This window comes from Ambystoma mexicanum, chromosome 9 (assembly GCF_040938575.1).
Source record: "Ambystoma mexicanum isolate Mex_15411 chromosome 9, UKY_AmexF1_1, whole genome shotgun sequence".
NCBI lineage: Eukaryota > Metazoa > Chordata > Amphibia > Caudata > Ambystomatidae > Ambystoma > Ambystoma mexicanum.
In genome coordinates this window covers 1,452,769,570-1,452,785,467 of record NC_090931.1, presented here as the reverse complement: position 1 = coordinate 1,452,785,467, position 15,898 = coordinate 1,452,769,570, and positions in this window count along the sequence as shown.

Below are 15,898 nucleotides of genomic sequence, written 5' to 3'. Positions count from 1 at the left end.
CAGCTCTGGTAAACCAGTAATGCCTGTAGCCCTACTAAAAATAGCATTGGAACAGTTGCATTACACGATGCACATGACAAAGGAGAATCTAGCAGCAACGCTCGCGGAAGACTGGTTTATACCGAATTTAGCTGAGCATGTTGCATTCTTTATGGTGAGCTGCATAAACTGCCAGCATTTTACCACTGGGCACACATTAAAAGTTATGAGAGGGGTCATCCCCAGGCCAAATGGGCCTTTTCAGCACTTGCATGTCGATTGCATCGATATGATTCAAGTATGCAACGGGTACAGATATTTAAATGTTGTGGTGTGTCCATTCTCTAGATCAGAGGTCTTCAAACTGTGGGGTGCCGTGGCCGCCTCCCAGGTGGGGTGCCAGAGCCCAGCATGAAATGTGTAAAAAAATAAATAAATAAATGTTTTTTTTTTTTTTTTTAGTTTTCAGGATATGGTCTGGGGCAGCCCACATGTCAGACTGGACCATAAAACAGCTCAGGCACCAATGAAAAAGTGTCCACAGTTGCAAATGGATATTTATTCCTTTAGGCGCAGAGTGTTTTTTGTTAAAATGTAAGCACATTGTGGTATTAAAGAATATTTATTCAGCAACAATGGTCAAAACTACTAGCTGCATAGTGAAGTAACTCATCAAACTGGCCCACATTGGCCAAAAAGAGTGTCCCATTTTGACTGACTGGCCTAGACTATCATTTTGCGTTTTTGGTATGGGCGTTGCCCTAATACCCTATAGGCCAGTCCGAGCCTGGCGGCTCATCCATAATGGGCTTGTCAATACAGTGGCCCACTCACCCATTATGGAGGAGCCGAGAGCCAGCCCAGTGAAACACTGAGTACTCCCTCAGCTGCTTTTTCCAGCTGAGGGAGTGCTCCTGGGCTGGCTGAACTGCCAAAGGGAAACACTGTTTCCCTTTGACAGCACAGTACCCCAGCCGCACATGCTCACTGATCTATGCAAGGCTGGGGGTGTTTTTGCTTTGCCAGCCTTACATAGCTCATTGGAAATGCTGGCTGGGGCACTGCATGTCTGTATGTGTGAGGGGGAGCTCCTGCACCTCCTCGCACATACAGACAGAGCAACCTGGAGTGGGGCATTTCAGCATCCACGTGCAGGTCCCTGCAGAAGGTACATTTATGTTCATTTATTTTTTTATTTAAATAGTGTATGGATGCATGTATGCTTGTGTTATGAGTTAGTGTATGGTGATGGGTGCTCATATGAATTATAGTGATTGCTGTGTGAAGGTGTGTGTGTTTGTTTTGGTCCGTTGAGCTGATTTTCTTTATCTATCATAGATGTCCAGTCAAAAATACCATGCTATCCCCCTTCCCCCCCAGTGCCAATTGTAAACTGTTTGGCTTTTTACCAATTTTATTTTAAACGTATGGTAAAAAATGCAACATTTTAACCCATTATTTAAAAAAAAATTCACAGTGGAAACCCCCCCGAACCCTGCTTGATTGGTTTGGCTCCCTTGTTGCGCTCGGTCGCTATGGCATTTGTGGGAAATATTTATTCCCCTCCACTTAAAAAATTCACCAGCTCCCACTGGCCCTCGGACAGTGTTTTGCGAACAGGATGTGGGGAGCCCAGGGTCAGTGATGGGGTGGAGAGAGCCCAGGGACTGGGTAGGAGTGGGATGAGGGAGCCCAGCGACTGTGATGGGAGCAGGTGGGGGAGCCCAGGGACTATACTGGGAGTAGGGTGCGGTGACAGCGCAAAATAGTTCATAGCCGATTGTACATACTGTCCATTTAGCATTTTTGGGGGGGCCAGGCCTGCCCAAATTTTGCTCAGGGGGGGCCCAGGCCAAAAAAGTTTGAAGACCACTGCTCTAGATGGATAGAAGCAGGTTCATGTACACACCCAAACTCTACCTATGCAGCCAACTTCCTAGTGAGGGAAGTGTTCCCTAGGTAGGGGGTGTGTGAAGTAATGAGATCAGATAATGGGGCCCATTTTGTATATGCAGTCTTTGAGCAGATTAGCTTGCTGCTTGGTATAAAGCACAAGTTCTTGTCGGCATATCATCCAGAAGGTAATGGAATCTGTGAGAGGCTCAACAGCTTGTTAAAAGAAAGGATAGCCAAGTTGAAGCTTACTCTAAAAAGGGGATGGTTGCACTACGTCCTCTGGCATTGTATGCTCTTCGGAACCAACCCGGCTCCGACCATCATCTCACGCCACACAAGATAGCCACAGGACGAAGAATGCACACTTCCCTGACACCCCGAGATAGAGCTAGATGTGATGCCCAGTCGACCAGGGAGATTCTGGGAACTGAAATGCAAAACTATCTGAACTGCACAACATCTTGCCTTACTGTAATTTCCGACCAGCTGCAGCAAGGGTGCAAGGCAGCGCAGGACACAGAAAGAGACAATACATCAGACACAGCACAGGGTCTATGTGCTCCACTCTTCTTCCCTGTAGATAGTGTTTTGGTGAGAAATTTCATAAGGAAAAGGTGGGATGAGCCAAGATGCAACGGACCATTCACAGTTGAAGACGTTACTCCATCCGCCGTCAAGTTACAAGGGAGAAGAGCGTGGATCTTCCTGGGTGATATCAAGCTGTACGTCGGAGGAAACCCCCTGCCTGCACCCCATCACGAAGAAACTCCAGACAATGGGGAAGAACCACAGCACGTGCAGACGAGATCCATGACGAGGAAGAAGGACGCATTACCAGCAAAGTAAAGACAAAGAATCCTTTTTGCAAGTTGTGGCTTAACTTGGACACTTCCTCTAAGCAAAAAGAAAAAGGGGATAAGGTCATAAAACAAAAAAACAGACACTCTGTGCATCCTAGTTGCAGGGTGAAGCAGAAAATTGCGCATATAAGCCACAGCACGTTTTGTTGACGCAAACTTTTGGACCAAGTCACACTTAAGCCTTGATGAGGAAAAGACTATAACAAACTTTTCAACGATAGTTAAATTGGAAACATATATAGCATCCTGATTCATCCCGAACCGAGACTTTGTTTGACAGCACTTATGGTGTCCCACAGTATTGATATCACAAAGGACGCGATCACGTGCTTCCACTTAGTGTTAAGATCATACCCGTCACTGGTAGGGCGGCTCACCAGTGTCACAGACTTTCTTCAAGATCCTGACAACGAAAAAATAATTAGACACCTGCTTACGATCATTGCGGAAGCATTCATCGTATTGCTGGAGTACGGTGAGAAGGACATAAATGCTTCCACCACAGGCGATACTAGATGAACTCATCAATACACTTTTCTTTCACATAATCAAAGAGTGCCAATCTATTGTCGGAAGAACAACTGATACATTGACATTTCTTCGAGATCCAGCAAACACTGAACATTTGAGTCATCTGTTAAATAAAATCAGCATTTTGGTTGCACTCCACGTGACTGTACAGTGCAAACATTGTTCACGTCAAGGAAAGAACACATAATTGTCAAGGAGTTCCCCCCCTTCTCACCTGAGACTGATCTTTGCTGGATTTCTTGGTCGATGCCGTCTTGCGGACGGATCGGGTCTTGAATAAGGCTGCACGAGTCTCTTCCGACTCCAGCGTGCGTTCAAAGTTCCGGGATGCAACGATCCAGGAATCCGGGAAATTAAGAAAGTGCACTACTCAGCACACGAGTCCAGGAAGTAAGAAAGAAAGGAGAGGGACTAGGAATGGAGTTAGTAGGGACAGAATCAGGGAAGCAATACTGCGAGCTACGGAGCACATATCTGGTCGCTACTTCGCAATAGCATTGAGATGCGCAGAGCCGCGGAGAGCGTGGTCTATTAATAGAACACGCTACATCCAACGTGTAGAGCGAGGATGGTGTTTCACGCTGGACGGCCATGTTGGGAGTACCAGGGAGTGCAAGCCCCTTTGAGACAAGGACCAGGAAGTCCAAAAGGGGCGCGTTCTGTAGGTCATGACAGCATGCCTCCTCCAAAGACCCGTTCCTCCAGGTTTGCCCGGGTGTATGAGGTGAAATTTTCTGAGCAGTCGAGGGGCCTTGAGATAAGAAAGTGGTTCCTAGGTTCTTTCACTAGGAGGATATCCCTTCCATTCAACCAGGTATTGAAGCTGACCCCGTTTATACCTCGAGTCGCATATTCGGGACACTTCATATTCCAGTTGGTTGTCGACCAGCAGAGGAGGGGGTCTGCAGGATTTCCGGGAGGATTGGATGTAAGGCTTTAATAAGGATGTGTGAAAAATTGGGTGAATTTTCTTCCAGGAGTCTGGTAGTTTGATCCGGTATGAAACTGGATTTATAATTTCCTTGATGGGAAATGGACCATAGTACCGAGGGGCCAATTTTTTTCCCGTAGATGTGATGTCGGGGTAGTAATTTCGAGGACAACCAGACTTGATCACCAATTGCAGAAGAAGGCCCTGGTCTTCTTTTGGAATCCGCATACCTCTCAGTCTGTGCTCTGGCCTTCTCTAAGTTTTCTTTGGCCTCCTGGTGTATGTTGATGAGGGTTTCGATCCAGGAGTCGACAGTAGTTACCGCTGTGGGATGAGGGAGAACAGAGGTTAGAACCAATGGATGGAAACCTTGGCTACAATAAAAGGGACTGGTCTTAAGTGCTGAATGATCGGAATTGTTGTAGGCGAATTCAGCCACGGTATCAGGAGTGACCAGTCATCCTGAACCTTTGTGGCAAAACATCGAAGATACTGTTCCAGGGTCTGATTAGCACGTTCTGTGGACCCGTTGGTTTGGGGATGATAACCTGATGAGAGGGCGCGTTGGATTCCCAAAATGCGACAGAGATGTTTCCAGAATTGTGAGACGTATTGAGGTCCTCGATCAGATATGATCTTGGAAGGAAGTCCATGCAGACGGAATATGTGTTCCAGAAAGATTCCAGCAAGTTCGGACTAGGATGGTAGCTTACACAGGGGTGTAAAATGAGCCATATGAGTGAACAAGTCAATGGTAACCATGATGGTCGTGTATCCTCGGGAAGGTGGTAATTCCACAATGAAGTCTGTAGCAATGAATTCCCATGGCCTTGTTGGCAGTGTAGGTTGCAGTAGAAGACCTGCCGGCCTCTTGTTGTCATGTTTATTTTGGTCTTCATTCCAGGCCACCAAAACTGTCTTTGTATGAGGCGGAGGGTGTTGGTTATACCACGATGTCCGGAGTGAAGGGTATCATGACAGAGGTTTATTATTCTTTGTTGTAATTTATGTGTGGGAATGACCAGTACATTGTCCTTGAATATATATCCTTCCTTGACTCTTAGATTCCATTGATTCTTCCTTGAAATATCCTTCCACAGATCAGAGGATTGGGTTTGCACTTGAATTTCTTCCAGGAGATTGACTGCTTGAGCTACAAAAATCGTGTGGGAAACATGTTAGGATAGGCCCTATATTCAGTAGTTACATAGTCAGGACGTCGAGATAAGGCATCAGCAATCAGGTTTTGTGATCCGGTAACATGAGTGATGTGGAACTGGTACTGGAAAAAGAAGTAGGCCCAACGTGCCTGACGACTGTTCCTACACTCCAATGACTGTAGAATTTGAAGATTCCGATGGTCCGTGCAGACCTGAACTGGATGTCTAGCACCCAGAAGTAGATGTCGCCATTCAGTGAAGTCTTGGCGGATGGTTAACAGTTCCTTTTCCAGGACAGAGTAGTGTGTCTCACTGGGAGTCAGAGTTTGTGAAAGGTAAGCAATGGGGTGTTCCAGTTTATACTCAAATTCCTGCTTCAACACTGCTCCTATGGCGTAGTTAGAGGCATCCGTTTCCACTAGGAATGGTCAATTTATGTCAGGTTGGGCTAAAATGGGGGCTTGTGTGAACTCTGCCTTTAAACGTTGGAATGCCTTATCTTGCGGTGTAGACCAGATAAAGGGGGTGTCTTTCTTCAAGAGAGCAACGATCGGCTGAACGATCTCGGAAAAGGTGGATATGAACTTCCGGTAGAAGTTGGCAAGCCCCAGGAAGGATTGAACTTGTTTCACGGACGTGGGAGCGGGCCATGCCAGTATGGCCTTTACCTTTGAAGGGACCATACCAATTCCTTCTGGGCTAAGGATGAATCCTAGGTAGTGAATAGAAGTAACGTGAAACAAGCATTTTTCGGGTTTGGCTAAAGGTTTGTGTTCACGGAGTCATTATAATACTGCATTTACATGTTCTTCATGCTTTAGAAGGTCCTTGGAAAAGATCAATTTGTCGTCCAGATAGACAATGACGAAGAGGAATAACATAAAAGAGAACACCCTATCCATGAAACATTGAAAAACTGCGGGGGCATTAGCTAGTCCAAAGGGCATGACTAGATATTCATAGTGACCAAAGGGTGTTCTAAAGGCGGTTTTCCATTCGTCTCCTTCCCGGACACGGATCAAATGGTAGGCACCCCGGAGATCCAACTTCGTGAATATTACGGCGCCTCTCACAGCTTCCAGGATATCCGAGATCAAGGGCAATGGGTACCTGTCTTTGAGGGTGCATTTATTTAAGCCACGATAGTCAAGGCAAGGTCTGAGTTCCTTGGTGTCCTTCTTGGGAACAAAGAACAACGAAGCACCCGCTGGAGATTTTGAAGGTTGGTATCCAGGTATTCTCGGAGGGCCTTTTTCTCAGGTTCGGAAAGGATGAACATTCTGCCGAAGGGAATCACTGCTGAGGGATCTGTATCTATGGTGCAGTCTTCAGGTCTGTGAGGTGGTAAGGCCTGGACTATGGCAGTGGAAAATAAATCAGCATATCCCTGATAGGCCTCAGGGACTTGTATGATATTGGAAACCATGAGTGGTGTTTGCTGGTCTCTTGGTGGCTCTTTAGGGGGTGTCAAGGAGGGATCCAGGAATAGACAGTGAGACATACAAAACTCTGAGCCTAGGAATAGTGATCCTGCTGTCCAATTGATATACGGATTGTGCTTCTGTAACCAGGGCATACCCAATACCATGGGGTAATGAGCTGACTTAATGATTTTGAATCTAATCCGCTCTTGGTGATGGTTTATAGAATGCTGGATCTCTTTAGTCTGCAGGTTTATGGGCCCTGAAGTGAAGGGTCTTTCGTCGATTGCTTCCACCAGCTGCATGGTGCTTCGTGTCTCGTATGGAATGTGATGACTAACAACCCAATCTTGATCAATGAATATTCCCATAACTCTGCAGTCTACCAAGGCCAAAATGGAATAGGTCTTATTCTTGGAGGGCGATAGGAAGGCCTGCAGTATCACCAAATTGTTTTGTCCAGGAGAGTTCAAGGATGGAATTGATGTGGAGCAAACATCTCTCTCCCGAAGCTCTGCTCCATCTAGGATCGGGAGCTGGCGATTCCCGAACGCTTGGGGCCCTGCAGGAACACTGTGACGAGGCCCAGAGACCCCGAGTACCAGGGCCAGGAGCTGTGGCCATGACAAATATACTGGCCAGCGTCAGACTGATGGTTGATAAGGGAATTTATAAATAGCAGGAAAAGGATGCAAGAAGAGAAGGAGAGAACTGCAAAACCTACACCTACACCATTGGTACAGATAAAGAGACCTGCACCGTGGACCAGAATACCTGAGAACCCTCCTGCAAGGAAAAGCCATACAGATGCATTTAGGGATGTAGTTATAGCAAACTACAAGAGAACATTAAGGATCAAGAGAAGATAATAATAAACTGAACGATTACCTGGACAGCACAGCACATCTAGGGAACAACATTTGGTACCAGCACATGAAAGAAGTTAGAAGACGAAATTCAGAAGGAGAGTGCTTCGTTTGTGCACTTATACCGTATAGCATGGGGAAATTCAAGATCTTTGTGGCTGTAGAAATTCATGTCCCGACAGCACAATGTCTGTCACACGTAGCAAAGTGCAACACCAGAGGCCAGTTCATGGGAAGTGATGCCTCATTGATATGGGAAACTAAAACAGATTATCCCGATGAAGACGATTATGTTCAAGACATCACAACAAGAAATAGAGCTCATACTAGGAATCACGTGATCAGGTATGAAAAGCCCGAAGTTAAAGGAGCAGGAATAAGATGGGAAGTAAACCCGAGACTGAACGTCCAAGGAAAAACTCCAGAAGAGGCTCAAATTTGGAAAAACAAAAGGCCAAATGCAGATTTGGGGAACAGTGCTTTCACCAAACAGATGGGAAGAAGGAGTGGTGATCTGCCGAGCATGGATGGTCCTTGGAGCCTGCAAGGAAGCAATGGAAAACTCACAGTGATTGTGCAAACCTCTATGGCTGAAACTCACAAAATCACTGACATTGGTCGAACACAGAGAAGGACCCCTGCAGATAGTGCTGCTGGAAAGCCCAAAATTGTGCTTCAGTAACAATGGCACAAGGAATATGGGAGAGAATCAGAATTGCTGACACATTTTTGAAGCTCCAGGAATGACTCATGGAACTGCAGTAATTATGGATCATAATTGGGCGTGTGGATCCAAAGCATATATCAGACTGCCAAAAAAACAGGGGAGGCATATGCACAATAGTGAATGTCCTCTTTCCAGCACTAGTGATCCCAAAAGCTGACCTGAATATTGACAGTTTCCCAAAAGCAGATGCTCACCTGAGGAAGAGGAGATCTGTGGAACTGACCACTCAAGTGAAGAGAGAACATTATTTCTCTGCCAAATCAGAAGAAGCATTTCATGCAATCCCATATGAACACAGGCTGTTCAGCCTCACCTCATCAGTGTTCGCGACAATCCTCATGCCAAGATTCCAAGTTGGAGCAAATACCAAATGGTTGCAGATAACCAGATGGGAATTACTGCAAACCATCAACTCGACAATAAAAGGATTCAATGCAATCAAGGAAGAGTTAAGAGCAATCCGACTTATGACTCTCCAGAACAGATATGTACTTGACATGATCACAGCAATGGATGGAGGTGTTTGTGCAAAAATCAGAGAATCATGTTGCACATTTATACCTTCTCACGATGAAGAAAACGGAACTTTAACAGCAGCAATAGGTATGCTGACAAACCTACAGAACCAGATGATCAATGAAACTGACGAAGTTGATGATGACAGCTGGTGTGGATCACTGTTTTCATGGGTTCCACAATGGATGGCAGATGCATTTAAGTTCCTAGGAGCCCCGCTAGTCATGATATTACTAGGATTTTGTGTCATCAAGATAATAATTTCGCAATGCCAGAAAACTGCGAAGAAAGCCATAGGGATGAAGATCATGATTGATGTCAAACCAGGATGGAAGCCCAGAGATTTAACTGATGATGAAATAAGAGACTTTGTGAAGGCAAGCAAACATGCACCAGAAGGTACGAAGTTTCTGTATCCCAGGAAACACAGAAATTATGAAGGAAAATTGATCTATTGTAGCCCAAATGGACAATGTCAGCTAATGACATGGAACAAGGATGAACATATAAAGACAGCATGAAGCCTGAAAGGAGTGATAAAAATATGGACTCCAAAGAGACACTCCTTCAAACCATCATGTACAAACCCAGAAGATGAAAAAGAGATGAATACAGAAGAACCAAGTGAAATGAACACCAAGGAGGAAGCGCAATTGGTCGATAAACCGACCAGAGGGGGGAGTGTAGAGGAGGTCCCAAATATGGCCTGCACTCCAGCCACCCATTTTGAAGTACCAGGAACGTTCACACCGAGATATGTGACATATGATGAGCAAATAAACCAGCAGAGAGCCGCGTTAGGGCTCTGCCCAGTGCCCATCAGAAGAGCAGTACCTATTGAAGTGTCAATAACCAGACAGGGTAGGGTAGTGTTGATTGCTGAATGACTGTATGTATGAGTGACAGAAATACGGATGAACAGAAAGCTTTGGGAATAATGGATTCCCCTGTGTAGATAGACAATCTTTTACAATTGATTTTGATTTTAAAAAACTTGTCTCGTTGATGAATTGAAAAATAGAGAGTCAATGTACTAGTCAACAGAGTGTTGTGTATGTATTTTTGGGATAGCATGGTCTAAACTACTAGTAAAGAGCTTGCATACTGATCCTAGAAATGATGGTAAAGGTATTTTTATTGAAATATTGCCTTTTAAAAAAAATAATAATAAATTGATATTTTTGCTACAAAATTTGAACGAGTGTGTTGGAATTTAATGCATTAACAACATATGTGGTTGGGCCAGAAGAAAAAGACTCTGGAAAAGCAAGGGACCATTTAAAACATTATTGTTGTGGTTTTAGTCTCTTGACTCAAAGAGGGTTGTTTTAAAGTGGTCTAGTTAAATATTCCCTCCAGTCTCCCTAAGGTTTGTGTCCAATAACCAGACAACCATGGACAGTGAGGTATCAGTTGAGACAATCCTACCAGCAAATGTCACAAAAGGAAGGTTGTTAAACACTGTGCCAGAAGAAACTCAAAAGGCCTTAATTGAAGAAGAATGGTGACCACACGAGGGCCCGGACAGACTCACAGATGGATGAAACGACAACCAAAAGATGACACACAAAGACGAAATGACATAAATAAGGATCTCATGAACTCGGAAGGAGAGACGATGTTGAAATATAAAGAAACTCAAACTTTAAAGCGGGATGAAAATATCCAACCAGTTAACGCCTGTACATACGCTGTAACCACAAGAATAAAATAGTGGCTTGCTATGCTTAGTAGAAGAATAGAGTGGCAAGCGCCAACTATATATCTACCTCAACGAAGCACACAGTTTAAGTGTGAATCCACTTTATACAAAATCAGAATTAACCCAGGTTACTAAGGGTCAAACAGGACAGGATTCATATTCCAGCTAATACAAGAAGAAGAAGACGAAAGCGAAACTCAGCAAAGAGCATTCCGTGCCTGGGAAATCGAGGTCAAACTGAGAGAGGGAGGCGGACAGTAGCTTCGGAGAATCGAAACTTAAGAGCAGAGCAGCCTGCCCTGTGGAGGTTGAGATAAGGAAGCCCCGACAGGTGGAAAGCCAAAAGGAGAATTAAATGCACAAATAGAAGGAAAACTAAGCAGATTCACGGTGTACTAACACGTGACCAGCCAAGCGCGAAGAGGCACCAACGTCTGATGTCACCCAAAACAGGAGATACCATAAATTTTCCTGACAAGAAGCTACAGTTTCGAGGCCGACCACAGCCAACTAATTGACACATAGCCATTTGAGTACTGATTGATGGAAGGGAGGCTGGGTGTATTTTAGGGAATCCTGCACCTGCTTGACCATTCTGTGTGCTGCTAATTAAAGTGGAGATTTATGCTTGGGGTGTAACCAACCCAATCACAATGGACCAAATAATCTAGGGTCCTATAGCTAGTAGAATCAATGAGACGTCGTACCTTTAGTGACGTCTACATGTGTAATGTTAGAGGGAAGGGCGTAGATGCCTACCTGATACGAGTTAACCAATCCACATGCTCTGTGGTCATATACAGATATAGCACCTATACTTAAGTTACCTTTTTCAACCAATAGAATTGCATGACAAATTTATGAGTGTTGCACGTCAATGATGACGAATTTTGGGTATAACTGTTACTGTATGAAGGAAGATTGTTGGGAGTTGAAGCGAGACGGGCTATCGCATCACTGTTGATTTCCATGTTTCCCCGTTTTTTGTACTTGTCATTAAATGGACTCCCCTTTGCCAAACCATTGAGTTGTCCTTATTGATTGGTGTTGGAGTAAGAAATCCTGCACCCCTTCCACCTCAAGGTGCAGCTATCTTGTCTTAAAGTACTCGAGGGCGAGCTCTGACTCTATGTGTCGGTCAGGGGTCACTCCCTCTCCTGTACACAATGATTCGACAACAAAACAGACAGGTCCATCAATGAACACATCAACAAAAAATTCCACATGGCTTCCTACAAACTGAGTCTCCACAGAAGAATAAAAACTTCCTCCCTGATAACATTTGCTCCACTGTCCAATCTCTGCTGTTGTCCCACATTGATGGCAACAATAACATCTCCCAATTCACCCACACACTTCGAGGGTGTCTTACGTGCAACTGCAACCACATCAGATCTCAGACTTAAACATATTAAACTATTTCACCCCACACTCATGGAACCCCATTGGCTCCTCGTGCACATCTTAAATCCTTGTAAATCCTCTTCAAAGCTCCCTGAACAAACAAAACTGATAGAGAAACGTTCCCTCTACTGCACCAGTTCAAAAGGCAATACTTTCAAACTAAGATCACACACAAAAAACAAGCCCTCTCGGGCTGTGGTTATGTACTCTGGAGCTCTCTTCTGCTCGACCTCGGACTTGTGCTCTTCCTACAGTCATTCCGAAAAGAACACAAAGCCCTTCTGTGCAACCTCCAATATACCTTCATACTGATATCCACTTCCCTGGCCGCAATTGTGAAATTGTGCGCAATGACAAGAGTCAAGCATGGAATTCAAAATTAATCGAGTTCTTTTGGCAGAGTGGTGACCCAAAAGCTCATTTTTGGGTGTATATGTAAAGATCATTCGGTTATTTTTGTTTTTTAAGTATGCATCTATGGATGGAAATCAGGTTATGCACTATTTCACAGCACTGTGGTATGTGAAATCTCACTCCAGATCATGACCTTCTTCAAAGCACTCACCTTGTCATGTGGCCTTGGGCCCTAGGTCTGTCTGTGTTGCTTCCAGTGGTTTCAAATCCCCTTCTGAGCTTCTCTGTCTCTCCCTTACGCTCTTCAATGTGTACACTCGTCCTTTTTTCCAACTCCTTGATAGTCTCGGCATAGATTACACAAATTACGCCGATGATACTCAGGTATTGATTAAATGAACTGGTGACTAAAAGATGGACCTTGAATAAATCACATTTATCGATGCTAAAACAGTAGAATGGATGATTCATTTTCCACTTAATGGGAATAAAACGGAGCTCATGCTCGTAGGTACCACTCAGCGGCTTTTGAAGCTGAATCCCAGATATGCCCCGTTCGACATTGCTGGCTCCTCCATCAAAACCAGTCCACGAGTCAAGACGCTGGGTGTTTATCTTGATTCCTCATTAAATATGAGAAAACATGCTAGCCAGGTAACGGCATCCTGTGCCTCTACTACGCGACTTATTAGGCAAATTTAAACCTTTTTTGTCTGACTGTAATACTGCTTCCCTTGCTGTTGCCCTGGTCAATTCTAAACTCACCTATGGTAACAGCCTGTTGGCAGGTACCTCAAAGTCCAACTTGGACATACTCCAAGTTGCCCAAAATAATGCTGTTCGAGCTGTGTGTCCCCTTTCTCGAAGGAATCACATCACAGAGGCACCTATATCCCTTCAATGGCTTCCCGTCAAACCCTGTATTACCTATAAGGTCCTGCTCCTCTCCCACAATTGCATCACTGATAAAGCTCTGGTTTATCTCAAGAATAGGATCATGCATTCATGTATTTCCTGCTCACTTCGTTCTATCAATTTGAAGAGACTCACGCATCCTAGGTATAATCTGACTTGTTTTGGTTGTACCAGCTTTGACTCCATTGCTACTTGCCTGTCGAACCTACTACCAACATCTCTTCAACTTTGTTCCAAAATACTTTCCTTTAAGAGATCTCTTAAAACGTTTCTTTTTAATTCTAATGATTAGATACTTCCTTTGGCATTGGTGACCTCCTGGTTCTGACTCATCTCTGTCTTGCTGCGCACTGAGGCCTCCAGGTGAGTTGTCCTTACAAAAGTTCTATGACAATAACAATTATTGAAAAACCGAAAGCAAGGACGTTTGAGGACTTCCTGTTTAGCTCTTTCACTGATACCAACATGAGGTCTGGGTTGGGAGGAATGTAGGCCCTTGTAGCGTACATTTCATTTTAATTTCATAATGTTTTACTTCGACAAAAATGTAATAAAAGCCAACCTGATCATATAGCAATAGATTTAAGCAATACATTTACAATACAATGCATTTCATTAAAAATTGGCAAGATTAATAGACAATAGATATGGCTCACAGGAATGATAAAAAAAAGACCATCATTAAAAGGAAAAAATCAAATGTCACAACATTGTCAATACGTCCATACCATCTTGAATCTCTCCCTCGTAGCCCACACAGGTTATTTACAAGTAGCTTAGACTGCTACCATATCATTAGAATAAGTGCAGACACACATGGCCTCATCAGTGGTACGGCAAGCTCGGGCCAAGAATAACGGCCTTAGCCAACGTGTCCTCCATGACAGTGTAGCCGAGCATGTCAATGAACAACGAATCATCGTTTCATTCGTGTAGCCAAAGAGCGGGCTCATAGAAGACACATCGTTGTTCCACTTGTGACGAAGGCTTGCAATTGGTAAAATCCCTATACGCAGCTTTATGAACCGCACTCTTTCATGTTACGGGTTGACATGATCTAAATAGTCCTCATAGGCCCCATTCACCTTTGCGCTCCTATAGCGTATCAGGACCGACGATCGCGCGGCATTGGAATGATTATCACGATCAATCTTTACCAGCGCTGCTGCCTTAATCGCTGCCTCCGCCAGATTGGTTATACTCCTTGGATTAGACCGATACTCTACAAACCCCGGGGCCTCTAATAACCCCTTAATGTGAACAAACCAAGATAGAGAGGAGCCCCCTGCCTCAGTAATGACGTCCATCAGGGCTTCTTTATATTTGAGCAGGGAACCATTCTACCATAGCCGAGCCCGATAGGAGAAAGGCTGCAAGCGTCAGAAAGATTCAATACGTGCATCCCTGTTTCTAGACATACAGGTAGGTTGGTAGTTGTTTGGGGCAGGCCCAAGATATTCTTTAGGTACTTCTACTTCTTGAGTAGATAGACTACTAGTGCTTGCCTCCCCCATAGTTCAAACCCGTAAAATGCATCCTGCCTCGCTTGGGCTTTGTGGGCCTCAAGGGAGAAGCAGTGAAGCAAAACACTATACCTTGCCAATGTGACTCTTGCTTTATCCAGTGCATAGTGCAACTTCAGGATGACGGTACCCTTATCGGCAGGTAGTTGTAAAAATCACCTTATTCGATGGGATCTTTCTCCAGCTTTAGCCTGAGGATTCTGAGCTTACTCCTAGTTCTTGAACTAAATACCAACCACGTTGTCTTGGAGACATTTAAAGCCAGACCATTGTGCTTGCGGAAATCTACAAAGGCCCCTAACTGCTTATGCGCACCACAAGGTGCTAAGGGCAATAAAACAGCATTGTCAGCAAACAATAGTGCCGGGCGCTTCTCTCCTGCTAGCGTGGGGGCATCATACTGGGAACCTAACTGCTCATCAATGACTCCATTGGTGAAAATACAAAATAGCTTGACGGCCAGTACACACCTCTGCCGAACCCCCTTCTCGATCTTAAGGTTTGTGAGTTGCTGTCATCAATTCCCCATCAGACCACAGCTAAGTTGCCCGAGTACAGATTCTGAATCACATCTAACAAGTGTAAGGGAATGTTTAGTCCCTGCAGGACCTCCCACGGACAGCTCCTGGGTACTGTGACGAATGCTGTAGAAAGACAGTTTTCTGAGGACAGCATACTTGCTGCATATTAGTCTCAGCCGAAGGCTTTGGTCGATTGTAGTCAGCCATCTGGAGAACCCAGTTTGATGATGGTTAATTATTTGATTATCGATAATCCAGGATTCAAGGGGAGGAAGAATTGCTGTTGCCTATATTTTCGCCCCAGCGTCCAATAATGACATGTAATGGTAATTAGTAGGTAAGTCTCTGTCTCCCTGTTTATGAATTGGGACTATCTCAGTGAGGGTCCATGATGTTGGAACAGTGTCGTATTTCAAGACTGCATTAAAAAGCTTGGTCAAACAGGATCCAAATGCCAGGCTCTTTGGCTTATAGATCTATTGGAACCCTATCTGGACCCAGGGCCTTACCCAGTTTTTGGCTATTTAGGGCTCTACCTACTTCCTCAGATGTGAGGGTCAGTGATAGATACTCACGCACCACCCCCTCGATC